The 18,219-nt window shown below is 45.7% G+C and overlaps 1 non-coding gene across 1 annotated transcript; it reads left to right on the top strand.

The window, feature by feature from the left end:
* Positions 1 to 280: 280 nt before the first annotated feature.
* Positions 281 to 387, top strand: LOC136455688 (small nucleolar RNA R71). Its single transcript, XR_010759168.1, has one exon. It is a non-coding gene; the product is annotated as a small nucleolar RNA R71 (small nucleolar RNA).
* The last annotated feature ends 17,832 nt before the right edge of the window (positions 388 to 18,219 follow it).

Genomic DNA, 18,219 nt, shown 5'->3' with positions numbered 1-18,219 from the left:
GGTGGCTTTCATAGCTTCCTTCTCGTGGGCCCTTTCATTCAGTCATGATAACAATAAGTCCATTTTTGCGACAAGCATATCTGCCTCCTTGATGGTATCCAAGCATTTTTGTTGTTTGCGTTCCTCTCCCTAGCTTTGGTTTGCCACTATCTTCTCGATGAGAGCCATAGCATCAGTGATGGTAAGGGAGAGAAAAGCCCCTCTAGCAGCAGCATCTATGTGCCCCTTCGACATGGGCATGAGCCCTTCATAGAAGTTCTAGAGGACAAGCCAATTCTCCATTCCATGGTGCGGGCAGGCCTAGATGTAATCCTGGAGCCTCTCCCATGCCTCGGGGATGGATTCCAGTGAAGTCTGCTAGAAGTTTGAAGTTTTCCCCCTTAGGGCATCGGTTTTGCCCATGGGAAAAACTTCATGAGGAACATCGTGGAACATTTGTCCCATGTACAGACAGCTTCCTTCTACTTATATAACCATTGTTTTGCCTTCCTGGCGAGGGAGAGGGGAAACAGATGGAGCCTAATGCTAGCTTGTGTGACATTTTTTATGATGATGGTATCGCATAGCTCCAAGAAGTATTGTAGGTGTGCACTTGCATCCTCGCTTGGCAAACCACATAATTGGTTTGCCTGTACATCGTGATGAGGCTAGTGCGAAGCTCAAAGTTTCCAGTACCCGTGTTGACAGCGGGCCCAACGGACACCTTGGCAACAGCGGGGGTGGAGTAGTCATGGAGTGACTTGGCCATTTTCATAGTAGTGGATGGTACAGGGATGGCTGGTTCAACTACCGATAGAGTAGAATAAGAAGAAGCGGTACAAGACTGGCTCTTCCTTAGGAGTGCCTTCAGATTATCGATGTAGATGTTCGGCAGATCAAAACCATTCATACACTATCCTATTTTCATCCACAACAGGAAGAAAATAAGCAGAATTAGCCTGCATAAACTATGGCTACCGTTACATGCATGTGCTCATGATTATGTCCTACTAGATTCTTTCACATATGCCCTCCCCGACAACGGCGCTAGAAATGCTTGTTGGAATTTCTTAGCACAATCACCAAGTATGGAGGTTTCAAGTCCATCCCCAATAACGACGCTAGAAATGCCTATTGGTATTTCTTAACACCGTCACTAAGATTGAGTTAACCTTAATGATGCCACCAAGAAAGACCAACTACGATAGTTCTTAACGATTATAGAAAATATCCGCAAGCGCACGGATTTATCGTTGTAGCATTTCACCCAAAAGTATTCAGGGTATCGTTACTTATATTTTCCCAGAGGAGGGCAAGGCATGAGAGTCTAGCATTAGCATGAACAAGATTACATACTTGCATAGTGGACCATAGTGCATGACAGGGGTAAAAATAGTATATCAAGGATAGTGGACACACATCTGAGCCAACCTCAAGGATAAAAGGAAAACAAAGAATAAAAGAATGTTCCTACATGGAGTCGGCACACTCAAAAGTTCCCGTGCACCCGAGCACCACGCCCATGTACAAAGAAACAACCCATATCCCCTAGGTCCCTGACCCTATGGATTGATAGGTAAAGGATATGTGCAAACCTAAAGGAACAACGAACCACCACCTCAACTTAACCCTACTTCTACTCATACAAACCATATGAATGATTAAGCATGGAGTTGAACATGTTAAGATCATAACACATAAACTATACGCTAGTTCATATATCATGATTATAACAAGACAACTATACTCTAGTTTATATGCACTACTATATAAATGACTATGGAAGAACTCTTCATAGTATTATTCATACCAAGATGTCACTCTTCTTCCAAGGAGCCAAGCCCTCCTTGATAGCTTTGATAGCTCCAAATACTACTAAGAAAGTAAAAGTACAAGATGTTATAGTGAGGTGTAGCTCCAAATGATGTGTGTTGAAGAATGAGCTCTACTCCTTCTTATATAGTGGCTCATTGTTAGTTTTGCACTAGAAAATTAGGAAACACCCGGGAATCGCCTATGCATGGTGGCATGGAACCGTCGAAGAAGCATGGGCCTGAGAGGCGATGGTATGCCTGCACCCTGGTGGGCCTGCCTCATGACTGCCTTCGCATGGTCGGTTCCTGGGTGGGCCTGCACCCTGGTGGGCCTACCTCATGACTGCTTTTGCTTGGCTCCTTTCGCTTTTCTGCTTTACGTTTTTTGATTCACGCCTTTTGCTTGGTTTTCCACTTGTATTCGAATATCAGTCTTGCAAAACATGATTTCTCCAATACAAGTGGAACTCTATCAATAGTAAAGGTATTTGTGTCAAAAGATTATTTATTTCTCCTATTTTGGTCTTTATTTAGTGATCGAATTTGGTCGTTAGTGACCACCAACACACCCTTCGAGCGGGAGCTAGCTAGGCACAATGCCCATTTGATGATGCTAGAATCCTTTCAGTTTGTGGGGATGATGTAGTAGGATTCAGAGTCCATCTATGACCTCCTGCTGGTGACCCTCGAGGACATGGACTCTGAGTCTAATTCTAAAGGGAGCTACCATTTACATTGAGAATGCAACATGTTGCACATCTCAGAGGAGGGGCAGCACTGGTAGAGGACATAGAGGACGATGCCTATCCGATTCCACACACCGCTAGAGAACAGGTCAAGTATGAACAGGAGCGCCTGGAATGAGCCAAGGCCCGTGAAGCTGATCATGCCAATGAACGTCGTGATGACATATGCCCTAGCCCACAACACCTTGACGCTGAGGGCATGCAGGCGTAGGCATGCTATGTATATGATCAAATCCAACTAGGCAAGAGGGAGATGCCCATCTTCCCTCAAGCCAGCCAAAATATAACGGTAGCCACCCTGATCATGTGGATGGCCCCTAAACCCTCGACTGACAAGGGAAGCGTGTCCATCAGGAGCTGCGAGACCTATTGAAAACTATGGTGGTGTAGTAGGCTCAAAGCTCCATAGAGAGGTGGCATCCTAAGGCCAGCCTCATACTCATCTCCTTGGTGTGTGCTCTGGTCAGGTGACGGTGGCACGGCGCGTAGGAGGGAACACTCCCCAATGCGCAGCCACTACATTGGAAACCACAATGCCCATCCAACTCAAGGCACCAAGCACCCTAATCTAGACTGGGTGGGCAAAGATCAACTACACTATGGTGACAACAACTTGGATAACCATGGTCAACATCCCAGGGCTTGGGACACTCAACGTAGTCCAAGCCTAGACGCCTGTGGCCCGCAGGCGTTTGCAAAAAGGATCTAGCAGACGTCATTCCTAGCACATTTCCACGTGCCGTCGAACATCAAGTACTCTAGGGCACCAACCTCGACATGTGGTTGGAAAACTTCTGCCTCGTCTATCGAGCAGGCGGGGTAGACGATGATCTCTTCATCATCCAATACTTGCCACTCTACCTTAGCAAAAGCGCCCAAGCATGGCTCGAGCATCTTCCCATGGACAACATCCACTCATGGGCAGACTTCAAGTGCATCTTCGTAGGAAACTTTCAGGGCATGTATGTGCGCCCTAGGAATTCTTGGGATCTCAAAGCCTACAAACAAAAACTAGGAGACTCTACGTGAGTACATCTGTTGCTTTTCCAAGAAGTTCAATGAACTTCCTGATATCATGGATGTGTACATGATTGGAGCATTTAGCCCTGGCATGACAAATGAAGCACTCGTCCACGAGCTTGGACACTGCAAACCACGGACGATGTGGGAGTTGCTCGACCTCATGACAAACCATGCCTTCAGCAAGGACACCGCCCATGCAATCTTCTACAAATACAAGGGTAAGGCTCAAGGCAAACCCGCGGACGAGGCTAAAGACTACAATCAATAGGTAAAGAGCAAGAAGGATAGCTAGAGGTGCCACGATAGCGAGTTCATCGTGGTGGTTGATAGGGTCCATAGGTAGAAGACTGGAAAGCTCAGCTATGTTAGTTTTGACAAGATAGTCAAGATGTCGTGCTGCAACCTTGGCTATCCAGTCAAGCACACCCTCGAGGAGTGTGACCTCATCAAGCGCTACTTCTATGGTGACTACAAGACAATAGGCACACACGCACCATCCAGGCCCGTTGGTAATGAGGAGAAAGGGGATGCGTATCCTGACCCGAAAGGGTGCCTCATGATCTTTGGTGAACCAGTGGCGTATGAGTTCAAACGCTGGTAGAAGCTCATAGCTAGGGAGGTCAATGCGGCCAATCTAAGCGAAGTTGTCTTGGCTTTCCTAAAATGGTTGGAAACCATGATCACTTTCGACAGAAAGGATCACCCCGACCACATTCCACAACTAGGGCGCTTTCCCCTCATTGTAGATCCAATCATTGGTAAGACCACTATTTGCCTAAATGGCCGTTTAGCCCGCTTAAGCACCATATAAACACTACACGGTGGTGCTCCGTTTCCATTTAATCATCAGTTTACTTAGTTTAATTGTCCATTTAGCCCGTTTAATGGACTGTTTAGCCTAAATAATGGCTATATGGTAGGTGACTGACTGTTTACTGTTTAGTGTTTAGAAAAACATTGGGTAAGACCCACCTGTCTTGCGTCCTCATGGATGGTGGGAGCCATCTCAATCTCCTCTATGCATAGACATATGACGCCATGGGGCTATCGTGAGCCACGATATGACCATCTGGTGCTCTGTTCCATGGAGTCATACCTAAGCTTCAGGCCATTCCCCTCAGGTAGGTCGACTTACTTGTGACGTTTGGAGGTCAAGCCAATTTTTGCATAGAAACGCTCACCTTTGAAATAGCGGATTTCCCTAGGCCTATCACGCCATCCTGGGCCAACCATGCTATGCCAAGTCCATGGACGTCCCCAACTACACCTACCTAAAGCTCAAGATGTCCGGTCATCACAGAATCATCTCTATTGGAGGCCACCTCTAGTAGGCCCACCTCTATGAACGAGAAAATTATGACATCGCGACAGTCGCGTGCCAACACCTAGGGGCTGAACCCGAACACGACTTCCCAACGCAGTACGAGAGCACATGGAGGTCACACTCTGCGACCTCAGCCATGGCATGCGATGACACAGGTGACGACACGGCACGATGATGATGCAATTGATGAGCGCCAGAGGGCTCACGACATAGTGCATTCCTTGATTCAACGAGCCATGCGCTCTAGGCCTCGCCATGTCGAGCACCGCGTATAACGAAGGCCACGACTAGTGGCATGGCCACTCAGCGTTCGCATCAAAGCTACTCTACGCCAACTAAGAATTTGTAAATAATGATCAATGAGTCCTCCCTGTGCATAGAGATCGCAACAAGCCTCAAAGAGCGCACATCAAAGCAACACTCTAACAATGCGTGCAACCCTAAGTGACCCATGTCATTCAGCGCATGCCAGTCGACACAGATCACTCGTGGGGGCTACACCACGGCATACCTCGCACCAATGCTCACTAGGAGAAAGATCATCACGACCCAAAGGAAAAAGGAGGATGAAAAGTGCGCTGCTGCTAGATCTATCCTACAACACTTCGATCATGAAAATAGAGTTGCGCTAGGCCAAGCCATGCAGATCGATCCACAGGCAAGGTCATGCGACTATGGCATTCAAACAATCGGATCATTGGCAAGCACACAAAAGTAAAAGAAGCGCGAGTGAAAGGTCCTAATATGGCTAGAGAGGGGTGAATAGCTTATTTAAAAATCTACAAACAAACTAGAGCAATTTGATTAGTATAACAAATAGCGAAAAGCAAACTTGCTCTAGCTCTACAAGGGTTGCAAGCCACCTATTCAACAATTCTAGTTACTATAATCACTAGACACCCAATTTACTAAGTCACTACTCACTAAGAGCTCTCACACTTGCTACACTAAAGAGCTCCACTAGATGAACTTAAGCTACAAAGAAAGCTCTCAATTCTAGCTACACTAAAGAGCTTACTACAACTAGTTTGCGGATATATAATTGAGTAAGTAAGGTGAGTATACTGCCGCGTAGAGGAGTGAACCAATCAAAAGATGAATACTAAATCACCGGGAGAATACCAAAGGGCAAGAGACAACCAATTCTCTCCCAAGGTTCATGTGCTTGCCAACACGCTATGTCCCTATTGTGTCGACCAACACTTGGTGGTTCGGTGGCTAAGAGGTGTTGCACGAACCTCGTCCACACAATTGGACACCGCAAGAACCTACCCACAAGTGAGGTAACTCAATGACGCGAGCAATACACTAGGGTTACCTTTTGATGCTCCACCGGGGAAGGCACAAGTCCCCTCACAATCACCGGGAGATGGCCACGAACAATCACTAACTCGTGCCAATCCCCCTCCGCTACACAAACACCAAGTGCCTCTAGACGCAATCACTCAAGCAATGCACTTGGATTCTCTCTCAATCTCACAAAGATGATGAATCATTGATGGAGATGAGTGGAAGGGCTTTGGCTAAGCTCATAAGGTTACTATGTCAATGCAAATGGCCAAGAGAGTGAGCTTGAGGGGGCCATGGGGCTTAAATAGAGAGCCCCCATGAATAGAGCCGTTGGCTCTCTGTTCACTAAAAAAATGGGGCGACCGAACGCGCTGGTCGTATTGATCGGACGCAGGACCCTAGTGTCCGGTCCTCAGATTTTTGCCACGTGTCCCCTAATTCAAATGTTGATTACCCGATCTCAATGGTCATCAGTACACTTAAATTGTGACCGGACACACTACTCAAAGTGACCGGATGCACCATCACTGGCATCTAGTCATTTCCAATAAGGTTCCATTCTTAACTGGATGCGTTCGGTGGCTCATGATTGGACCTAGGCCAGTGTTCGGTCAACACAGCTTTTCTCTATTGCTTGCGTCAGCGTAAGTCACTAGGTGACCGGACGCACCCCCTGCGCATCCGGTCCCTCCCTGTCTTTAGTGTCCAGTCAAGAGACCGAGGGCGGCCTTCACTATAGGCCACTGATCGGACGCTAGGTTAGAGTCTGGTCACTATGTGACCAGCGTCCGGTCACTGTTTCTCAGAGACTATCACCACCTTCATTTCACCAACTTCTCCACCCTTGCTCAAATGTGCCAACCACTAGGTGTATAACCTTGTGCACATGTGTTAGCATATTTTCACAGATATCTTCAAGGGTGTTAGCACTCCACTAGATCCTAAATGCATATGCAATGAGTTAGAGCATCTAGTGGCACTTTGATGATCGCATTTCGATATGAGTTTCACCCCTCTTAATAGTATGGCTATTGATCATAAATGTGATCACACTCTCTAAGTGTCTCGTTCACTAAAACGAAAAGCTCCTATCAATTTCACCTTTGCCTTGAGCTTTTTGTTTCTTTCTTCTTTTCCAAGTCCAAGCATTTTATCATCACCATGGCATCACCATCATCATGTCATGATCTTCATTTGCCTCATCACTTCGAGCATGCCACCTATCTCATAATCACTTTGATAAAAAAAAGGTTTGCACTTAGGGTTTCATCAATTCACCAAAACCAAACTAGAGCTTTCAGCGAGATACAAGCTAATAAAATTTATTTATTAAAAGACCCTAGGTACAACCTAAGGTCCTTGGCCACTGCCTATGGCGGCCACAATGGTGGCCATGGTGGTGGCAAAATCATTGACCAGCTCTGCCCGCTCCACCTGCCTAGCATGGTTCAGGAACCTAGGCGCCACCCAACAGAAGTCCTGGCCAATGTGGAGCTGTAGGGCGGCAAGGGCGACACTAGCTCCCTACTGGACTCTGGCCACCACCATGCGTTTGTCATCCTCCATTAGGAGAACCTGCTAGAGGCAAGCCTCCTCCATCTTGTGGCGGGAGGCCGCCAGCTGCTCCTCCAACGCTAACAACAAGAAGACAGGAAGATTAGGAATGGCAAGCAACGAATGGGACAACAAGACAAAGAAGCACCATAACCCACGATGCAAGCCTAGGCATCGGTGACCGCCACCTACGTGGTGGCAGTCTCCCTCTCCGAGGCCTCGAGGGCCACCCTAACAATGTTAAGATAGTGCTCCAGCTAGCTCACTTTGTGGGTGGCATTGAAGTAGCACTAGCGGGCCATGTCCGCCCCACGGGTGAGCTCACGGAACTCATGTCGATCGTTCAAAGAAGATGACAACAAGGACAACGTACTCAACCCCCCTATGGGCGGGGTCATAGCGCGAGCAGCGCCAATGGCCCCTCCAAATGCGGCATGGGAGGCAGCCCTGCAAACACACACAGTTAATACAGGTTGAACCTTCAAGCTTAAACATCATCCGAATGCACTTTCCCCTGATCATGTAGATAGGCATGAAGACATGATGATGGTCTGCTGACCTTTGATGACTCCTCCCATGATAGCTTGCCGTTATCCATCCTGGCTAGTGTGGAGAGGACTCTAAATGCGCAAGAGCAAGAATAGGGAAGTGGTGGAGCAGGAGACTCAAAGCGAATGCCTCTCCGACCATACCACTCTAAGCGTATTTATAGCCATTAAGGACACTTAAGGTGCACACGCATTCACTCACATTTACTAATCGCTTGGAAAAGACCACAAAGCAGGTGAAGCGATCAAAGGGAAGGTGGAGCAACGGTTGCCCATGTAGCAGCACAAACCAAGTAAGCTTCGCGAGTCCCCACTTTTTCCATATCATTTCAATTTATGTGCCCGCATTCCGCGGCACATGATTGCTCATGAGTGGGCGCCATTATGCCACAACATGACTGTGGAGGCCAACCGCCCCCCAAGATCATGTGCAGAGCGACCCATCGTAACCATGACCCCACGTCGTGCTTAGGAAACCCACTCTTGGGCCAGTCCTTAGAAGGACTCAAGGCCACAAAGGGATAGGGGCTGGTGAGTTGGGCCCCTGTGGCTCTAATCGGTGGTGCAGAGCCATGTGACCATCTCACTCTGTGTCTAAGTCATCCGCTTCAAAGTCACCTAGGTTGACCCCCTTTGAGGGGAAGCATCTTGCCCTCTGATCATTGTGGAGGTGATCGGAGACCAACAGGTTTGACGGATGACGATTTATAGGACGTCTCTTGATAAGGCACGGCCAAACTCCACATCGATTGGGGAGGATATCAGGTCCTGCTCGGATTATGCATTGACCCTAATGAGGCGCACTGCTCTAACCATGTGATTATGGTGGACATGCCTCTCCCCACGTGGGGTGAAACCAACTTGCCTATAACATGGCATCATGACCTCTCGGGGTCAGTAGGGATGCCAAGAAAAAATAGGAGTCTGGTCCCCATGACCCCATAAAAGAGTTGAGGGTTGTCCACGACCAAAACTCATCCTAGCATCTCTAGGTCTAACGACCTAAGGCTAGCCTCAGAGGCTCACAAAATGGGCAGAGGTCCATGACCTCTCTAGGATAAATCAATGAAGCAGACAGCCTGGGTAACATAGTGACATCTTCCATACGAAGCGATATAGGGCCCAAAGCGTGATCACGGCTCGATCACGTGGAAGATATAAGAAGGTCCAAGACCTATGAGCCAAAGCATGATCGCAAAAAACCTTGTGAACATGCAAAAAGAGGTCGAGAAAACATCTTCTCGCATCAAGCCAGAGCCACGACCCTGACCCCGTTGCTCAAGGGCTCATACAGGCACAAAGGAAACACAAACATGCCGAAAAGAACGTTCTTTTCACTTAAATCCCCAAAGGTACAAAAGCGGTCGAACCACTTGAGAAAGTACTGAACCATGACACTGTCACCTAGGCAGCGCCATCGGCGTCCCTAGAGGCACCTGCTACAAGTGCAGAAGGGAAGAGATGAGCAATCATCCCACGTCCCTTCTCATAGCACCACAGCCTCTAGGGTAGAAAGGCATGGGAACAAAGGACGGGGCGAGATCAAGCCTGCAGACCACCACCATCATGCTTCAAAAAGAATGATGGGGACACCAAGGGACGGTAATGCCTCCTCCAAACCATAGGCAGCTCTAGGAGCAGTTGGTTGAAGCCCTTGGTGCTCGTGTTTCAGCAACCCGAAACCTATAGGTTTAGGGAAGGACTAGAACCACGAGGGCTTCCGGTTGGCCTGAACACTACCTTAATCCTCCCTTGCTCACAAGACCCCTTCTAGCACTAGTTGTTGAAGGGGCACCACCAGCTTTCGGGTACTACCAGCGACCCCTAGTGAGATGCATAACGAGAACCGCATGATTCCCCTCGAGCTTTCCCCTCTCATTTCCTCACTCTCTCAGCACCTAACTACCTAGAGAAGCCAAGAATAGTTTGTAGTCATGGTCACGAGTGCTTCAAGTGGTAGAAAGGCCCTATTTATAGGACCAAAGGCATACTGAGCAGCCTCAGACCCCCACACCACATGGCGAGCCATGGAAGGTCACAGCCAATGTCAGATGCCCACCTACATCACAAATTTTGATACGTAGCACACTGACACAGCTGCGCTCAACAGTCGCATACTGCATCGTTAGGGCATTGTAACACCCCGGGTGTTTAAATATTAAAAACATGACATGTCATCATATGCATTGCAAGGCATTTGGTCAAATTGCAAACTTTGATATGCATTCACTAAAACAAGTTTACATTTATGTTATGAGTGTTGAATTGAATTGTTTGAATCATGTCAAAAATTGGTTTGGATTTGAATTTTTTCAGAAAACCCTGATTTTCATTATTTAAACCCTGCCCTGAAAACTCATTTCAAAATCTAAGCATATTTTGGGGTTGAGCCCAAAAGCAAAAGTTTAGAGCTTGACAAGTTATAAAAAGTTTGTTTTTGGAGTTTTTCAAGTTGTTTAGTAAAATTTGGAGTAATTCAAAAAGGCGTAATTCGTTAAATTTCTCCCATTCGAATTCAAAAGTTCATTTCAAAATCTAGACTGAATTAGGGGTTGGTTATAAAAGCAAAGTTGTAGAACTTTTGATTTTGGACAACTTTTATTTTTGGAGATTTTTTAGTTGTTATGAAAATTTGAGAGTAATTTGTGAATTTTGGCGAATGGCAAACTTGTAAATACTGTGAACAGTGTTCACCGCCATAGCTACACCGCCGACGACCTTCGGTTCGCTTCTAGATGCACGCGTGGACGTCCTCCGCTTTGCGCTGGTGTGGGAAAGGCTCCTGCGTGGCTTCCTTGCGCTTCTGGCCGCTCCTTAAGGCCTAAGCCGTCGCCATTCTTCACCGTTTCCCTTCCTCTGTTTTCCCGGCGCCATTGCCGTAGCTCCGTTGAGCCCTCGCCGTCGAACCAGCGCCTGTGTCATCATAGCAAAGTGCTCAACAGCTTCACCCCTTCCTTGTGCACCCATCCAACCGGTCGTAGTCGTCTGACTTCGCCAAATTTCACCGTGCGTCGTCTTTCTTCCCCACGGCCGGTAGCATCTCCGTCGAGCGTGCCTCTCCGTGGCCAGCGTGTTACGGTGATCCTCTGCCCCTGCTGAGTCTTGTTTCAGCTTCGCCACGATGCCGTGGTACTCTTTGAACCATTGGTTTCTCATTTTGACCACCATAGCTCCCGGAACATCGCCACCGATGACGATCTGCTCCGCCGTGCCTGCTCGGAACGTCGACCAACCTCTTCGTTGCTCCTCCGACCCTGCTCGTTGCTCAGTCGTGTTCGGGGTGAGGTGCTGAACCCTTCTGTGCTAAGCATTTAACCTCTACCGTGCTTGTGTCGCCGGCGTAGCGCTGCCGTGCCGTTGTGCCCGCCATAGCCGGCGTAGTGCTCGGTCCAGTCCGTAGCTAGTCCAGCTTGTGCCCTAGAATGATGCGCCTAGTCGAGGGGAGTGTTTTGGTGCTTTGGCCGTCGCCATTGGTCTCGTCGTCGTCGAAATATCGCCGGTCAGCGCCGTCGTTGCCGTGGTCAGCGCGCGAGGTTAGGGACGACAGGTGGGGTCGGGTTGTCAGTGACTCAACGTTCAAATGGAATTTTTCTATTTTCAGATTTGAATAAATAGTGATGTAATTTGTTATTTATGTGTAGATTTATTTAGAGTTCCAAAAATTATGAAAATTTTTGTGTGACTTCCCTATGATGTATACTATTTAAGAAAAATATGAAATAATGTTTTTCAGTACTTTTTGAATGTGATGAAAATTGCTCAATTAATTAATAAATGGATTTCCATCATTTTTCTATGCTTATTTAATTGTCCAAAAATTATGAAATTTGTTTTACCACTTACTTATCATGTAATGAACATTTACTAAAATTTTGAGCTCAATCAGAATAAGTTGATTTATTTCATAATTTTGAATTAAATAATTAATTCATAAAAGCAATAGTAACCTTTAATGATTTAGGTTTTGTTTGAAATTTTGGATTGAGTGATGACCTTGGGTCATTTGTTGATAATGATCCTTGGCAATTGATGTATGTGTTATGAAAAAGATTTAGTTTGTTTGACTTACAACTGTACCGCGAAGGAAAGTTGTATTCAAATTGTTAATTTTTGCATCAATCATCGAGCATCACGTTTCGTATTCCGCATCATGTTAAACATGGCATTGTTATTACGTGTAGTGAACAAAGGGGGACACATGGTAATTAATCAAGTTGTTGAGGAGGTTATTCCGTCTATTGAGGTCGGATCGAATACTTGTGAAACGTCGCAGGAACCGGACTTTTCCGTTAACGAAGGCAAGCCCCGGATGCATACAACCCTACCTTGTATTTTACAAATTGATTTCACTTTTGCTTCTCTTTACTGCATTAAGTGATTAGGAGCCAAGTGAAAAACAAATTGGTGCATTACCAACCTTGTTATTCCATATTTACCATATTACCAGTTTTAAATTCGTATATGCCTAGTTTTGCTTAGCTATGCTTAGAACGATGAAAGTCGGTTGATTACCTATCACCTGCAAACTTTAAATGGAATTTTGGTTAACTTATGCTATCATGTGATATGGGAATATGGAGTAATAAATCTAGACCGGGCGGACTCGGTGCGTGTGAGCCACAAGATATGGAGGTCTTGTGAACGGGTTCTTTCCGCCTGTGTCGATTAAGGCACGTCTGTTGTTGAATTGCATGAGGTGAGAATTTATAGTACTAACCACATACTCCGATAAGCCTTTACTCGGCTATTCTATTATGAGAATGGCTACTCACGCACTGGGAGTGGAGAGATGGCAGGAATAGTGTGTACCCACATGGCAATGGGCTGGATTAGTGGAGTACTGTATTCTCGGGTGGCGTGGACCCATTCTTGTTTTAGAGGATCCGAGGGTAGGTTGGTATATGGAGGTCAGGGACCTACATATGTCGTGTGGTCGGGAATTCCCAGCTGGGTTCTTAATCGGTTCGAATCGTTGTTGCTCCTCGGTTATGGAGACTCAACTCACTGTTCATCATCGTAGTATTAATAACTGGAACTCAAATAAGACTTGTGACGGTATTGGATATGAAGTTTCATGATCTCAACATAGATCGTGTCAGCTTTGTATATGATTTTATGAAGTTTTCTATATAAAGAATTTTGTAAAAGAGCTTTTACGCAAAAGAACTTTGATTATTGTTAAAGCTATACCTTGAATCCCTGAGCCTGCATTCCTAAGTTTATCAGTTAATATTTCGGTTAAGTCTTGTTGAGTACTTTTGTACTCAGGGTTCGTTGACCCTTGTTGCAGGTGAGCCTCATGAGCAGATCTGTTTTGGATCGTGCTGCATGACAGCTGTTCCTTGTGATGACGATGAGAAGTAAATGTGTGGCCCTTGGGCAGGCCAGTTTCATTGTGTGTTTTGTATTATATTATAATGTCACTCCACTACTACTACGGTTTGTAATAATTATCGAACTTAGTTTGTAAGGTTTGAAACAACTGGTTTGTAAACTAAGTTATCATAAGACTTCCGTTGTTTTTACTCTAGTATTGATATTTGAATAAATGTTGTAATACTGCAATGACTCTGTAATGTGATCCTGCTCGGAAATCGTGGATGATTCGGGGTTCCCCGAGGACACCCGACAGACTTCTTAAGTTACCAGGAACATATGCCTAGTTGTCAAAGGTCGTTGGACAGTGACAAGTGCATGTGGGTCCTATAATTTAGGAGGTTCTGCCACAGGCATCTTGATGGAGCATAACATAACAGCCACCTACCACATTGAATGCATCAACCCACAAGGGGTCAAACGACGAAGCTCGAACAAGCCACGACTATGAACCCGCACTCAAATACACACGCATCTCAACGCTTTCACGATCACTTCATGATCACAAAAATGCTTAGGGGCAACTATTGAGGTTACGATCACCGGGTATCTCAAGCCAATGATTAGTTAGCCGGATGAGCGGCCCACGACACATCAGTTAGCAAAGGCCCAAATGACCAAGGCCTAGCTAAGCCAAGCAGAATAGGCTTGATGCCTAGGTCAGGGTCGGCCATGACCCCTCCTTCTGCCTTAGCTGCATAATGTGCAAGAGACTCATGACCTCTCAACTATCCCCACCCCTAGGAGGAATGAGGAGAGGTCAATCCTAGCCAAATGTGCCTGCTCTGACAAGAGCAAGCACGCTGCACTGACCCCATAAGGACTAAGGGGACAACGATTATCTCGGTCCGGTCAGACACCACCCCTGCACCACGTAGCTCAGGCAAGACAACACCACCCGAAGCATTGGCGGCCAATACAGTGCCCACTAGCCAGATACGGTCCAACAAGGCGTGTGTATGATTATACCCACTATCGGATGGGATTCACAATGAAGGCCTTGACTTAGAGGCCACCTAAAGTGGCGGGAGCCATGACCCCAACGCTCAGGATCATGGCCATCAGCTCCACAAGCCAACCGGGTGATCAACGACCTAGGGGCGGCTATCAACTCTTGTATGATGCCTCTAGGAAACCCAGAAGCGATGACGAAGACCACAGCGAAGACCATGTCGCATAGGATGGCTGGTGAACCACCATCATGCCTTAAGTGCCACCATGGCCAGCACAATAGCACCATATCACACCATGCTGCGATGTGGCCACAGAACAGTGACGACAACCATGCCAAGACTACAACACAAGATGGCGCAGCCTACAAGCCAAGTTAGCTAGGACCTCCCTTAGGCTCATGACCTTTCGATCGGGAGAACCTTCTTCTTTGTATATGCCCTAGACCTAAACTTATATAAGGGCAACCAAGGCACCCATCTTGGGGATCCGAACTCATTTCACTCATTCTTACAGCATAGAAGGGCTCCTGAAGCTTTCCTTCGGGCAGCCTATCTCCTAGCTCTAGCTCTCCTACCTCTTCCACCATTCTTGCACCCCCCCAATTATAAGAACTTCAGAGTATTCAAGCGAGGAACAAGCACTCGATCATCTCTGAGACTAGACATAGGGCTCTGGCCTAAACCAGTATAAATCCTTATGTCTTTTGGATGCTACCATCGTACTCCTAGAGCAGCGCAGCAATCGTATAAATTTACTAGTCTGGTTTATAAAACACCGACAACACTTGTGCTTTACTTTAGTGCATTTACAATTCCTAGTGTTGAGCTTGTAGTTCTTGTTGCTAAGGTGTTTGTGTAGCTTAGTTTACCTTTTGAGTGACATATCTTTAGTTGCTCTTTCCCTGATCACTAGATTGTATGGTTGTTCACCCTAGGCTTGTTAACCAATAGCGAGAGGTAGTGCTTATTATATTAGGGCCTTCTTTATTACTAATTATTTTTTCCTAGTGTTGTTGTTTTTAGAAATTTTTAATTTGGCTATTCACCCTAGTTTATCTATCTAGAGATCCTTATAGAGGGGAGAGAGAGAGAGAGAGAGAGTTCATGTGAAGAAGAAGAGGTGTCCATAGCCAAGCCGCATCCCTATTCAATGGCCAGAAAAATTGTATGGTAGGACCAGAGAAACCGGTGATTGAACCTAAAAGAAGAATGTATTTATGGTGAATAAAGGAAGTAAGAATTTATTTTCTGCTTGATTTCATTGAGGCTATTGTAGCAAAAACCCTCGTCCTCGCCAATATAAACAACCACTTTGTCTGTGGAAGCAATCACAACAAGAAACTATTCAAGCCATGGATCCAAAATGGATCACTTCAACCCTGCTCTGCCACCAACATAGGCTTTGGTTCCATTCCAAGAGGGAAACAAGCATGCCTTCGTTGCAGAGGAGGTTTACGACGAGCATGTGGTGGAGCATGACGCTAGTAAATGGCCATGATGGTAGCTCTAATCAGGGGAAGCACATCGCGAGGGGTCACTGGCGTCCTTCTAAGGATGAAAAACTGAAAGATTTGGTTGCACAGTATGGCCTCAAGAATTGGCACCGCATCGCTGAGAAGCTTGAAGGCAGATCAGGTATGATTTCTCAAACATTGCAAAGATATTTAGCTTCTCCCAAAAGTTTGAGTATTGTTAGAGAGTAATTATGATCTTTACTCCAATTAATGAAACAGGAAAGATCCACAACTTAACCAAGATGCATTCTCCAAGGAGGAAGAGGAGCGACTGCTAGCGGCGCGCCATGCATATGGAACCAAGTGGTCCCTTATCGCTCACCTCTTCCCTGGCCGCACTGACAACGCTGTCCAAAACCACTGGCATGTCATGATGGCGCATAAGTCCTGCGCAATCCAAGACATTAAGATCTCATCCTCATCCTACCCCTCATCATCGACACAAAGGGTCGCCACACTTCATGCCAACCATCAACATCTACCACAACTATGGAAACAATATGCACTCACAGCTCGATGTCCCAGTAGAGGCAGTGACTGCAACCCACATTTACCATGCCAACAAATTCAACAATTCCACGTCCACCAACACAACACACCTCTCCATAGGAGGTACTATCCCTTGCATCTACTAGAGTAGGCTTTGTCGCTTCTTGCTCTCCCTCATGGTTTCACATGGTGTGCCTCCAACAAATTACTAACATGTGATTTTTGTTCTGTTTGCCTACATAGGTGGCTCCGACATGGCCCCTCATGCCAGGACACCCACTGCAGCCAACTTCAAAGCAAGCATGCGCTCCACCTTTTCTACCCCATCGCTAGCCACCGACAAGGGTGGTGAAAAGTTCACCCCACCATTCTTCAATTTCCTCGGTGATGGCGATGCATGATTAGAGTCCTGGAATGCGGCGACAACCCTAAGATATCAAACCACCAGTCATCAAGACAAACCCAAAGTTTATACTAAAGTAGTGATAAGATAGTTTTCTTAAAATAAAAACAAATAATGAAATGGGCAATAGCCTCTTGTAACTTTCATCTGAATTTCATTTGAAGATAGTCTAATCATGCATGGTTCTCAAATTTGAGCTATTGTGTATGTACTAATATGGACTTGGAATCTTACATCCATGCAGTGCTACTTGTAATTCATGTTCATGAAACACATGAACTTTGCTAAATTTTACTTAAAATGGTTATCTCGTTGTTGTTGGCCAAATTTTGAACACTAGATAGTCTAAAAAAGTAAAAAACTGGACTATCCAGTTTCCAAAACCAAAGTACTCAATTTTGGATAATGCCTAAATGATGTAGAGTCCACCATTGTGTAGCTCTCATTGAGACAATGGAAAGGAACATGTAGATCACCGGATTTGTAGTGCAGATGTGAAAGTTATAGTAAACAGAAAAATTAGATGGTTTGGTTTTGTTGAAGTAATTAGTTTGAGGTTGGTTTAAAGATTGTTCTAATACATTTGAACTTGATATCACACAAGACATATGAATATGAAAAACCGTAGACAATTGATACACAACTAGTAAAACCAAATCAATTTATGTCTGTACTCTTTAGCCTCAAACTCAAATTTCTCTTTGAACCTATGTTTGTATTCATCTCTTGATCCAATGACTGTAGGCATGCTATAGGCTTTGTGGATAGCCTTGGGTAACCTAATGATGCACACACCCTGAAGGGTCCAACCCAAGCAAGGGGTTCGACAATTTTTTGTTAGTTTGCCTGTGAACTGCTTCAAATGATACCCAATTTCGAGGATAAGCACCGTTACATTTCCACAGGGATGCAAAAATAGGATAGAGATGCAAAGATAGGATCGAAATAAAGGATTCATATTGCAATAACTTTTAATGTGTGGATTTTCAACATAAGAGAACTTTTGCCTTGTCCATTATAGTGTCACCCTATTTATATAGGGGAAATCTTTGTCCAATCTAACAACTACATTTGAAATATTTAGGGATAACAACATCTTTATATTAACTATACATTATTCTAAAGTCGCAATGTATGCTCGTCAAGGCCCAATTACACCTTGAGTCTTCGCTTCTAAGCTCCCTTCTTGGCTTTTTTATTTAAGCC

Source organism: Miscanthus floridulus, chromosome 5 (assembly GCF_019320115.1).
Source record: "Miscanthus floridulus cultivar M001 chromosome 5, ASM1932011v1, whole genome shotgun sequence".
Taxonomy (NCBI): domain Eukaryota; kingdom Viridiplantae; phylum Streptophyta; class Magnoliopsida; order Poales; family Poaceae; genus Miscanthus; species Miscanthus floridulus.
This window is presented reverse-complemented; position numbering and strand designations above follow the sequence as displayed.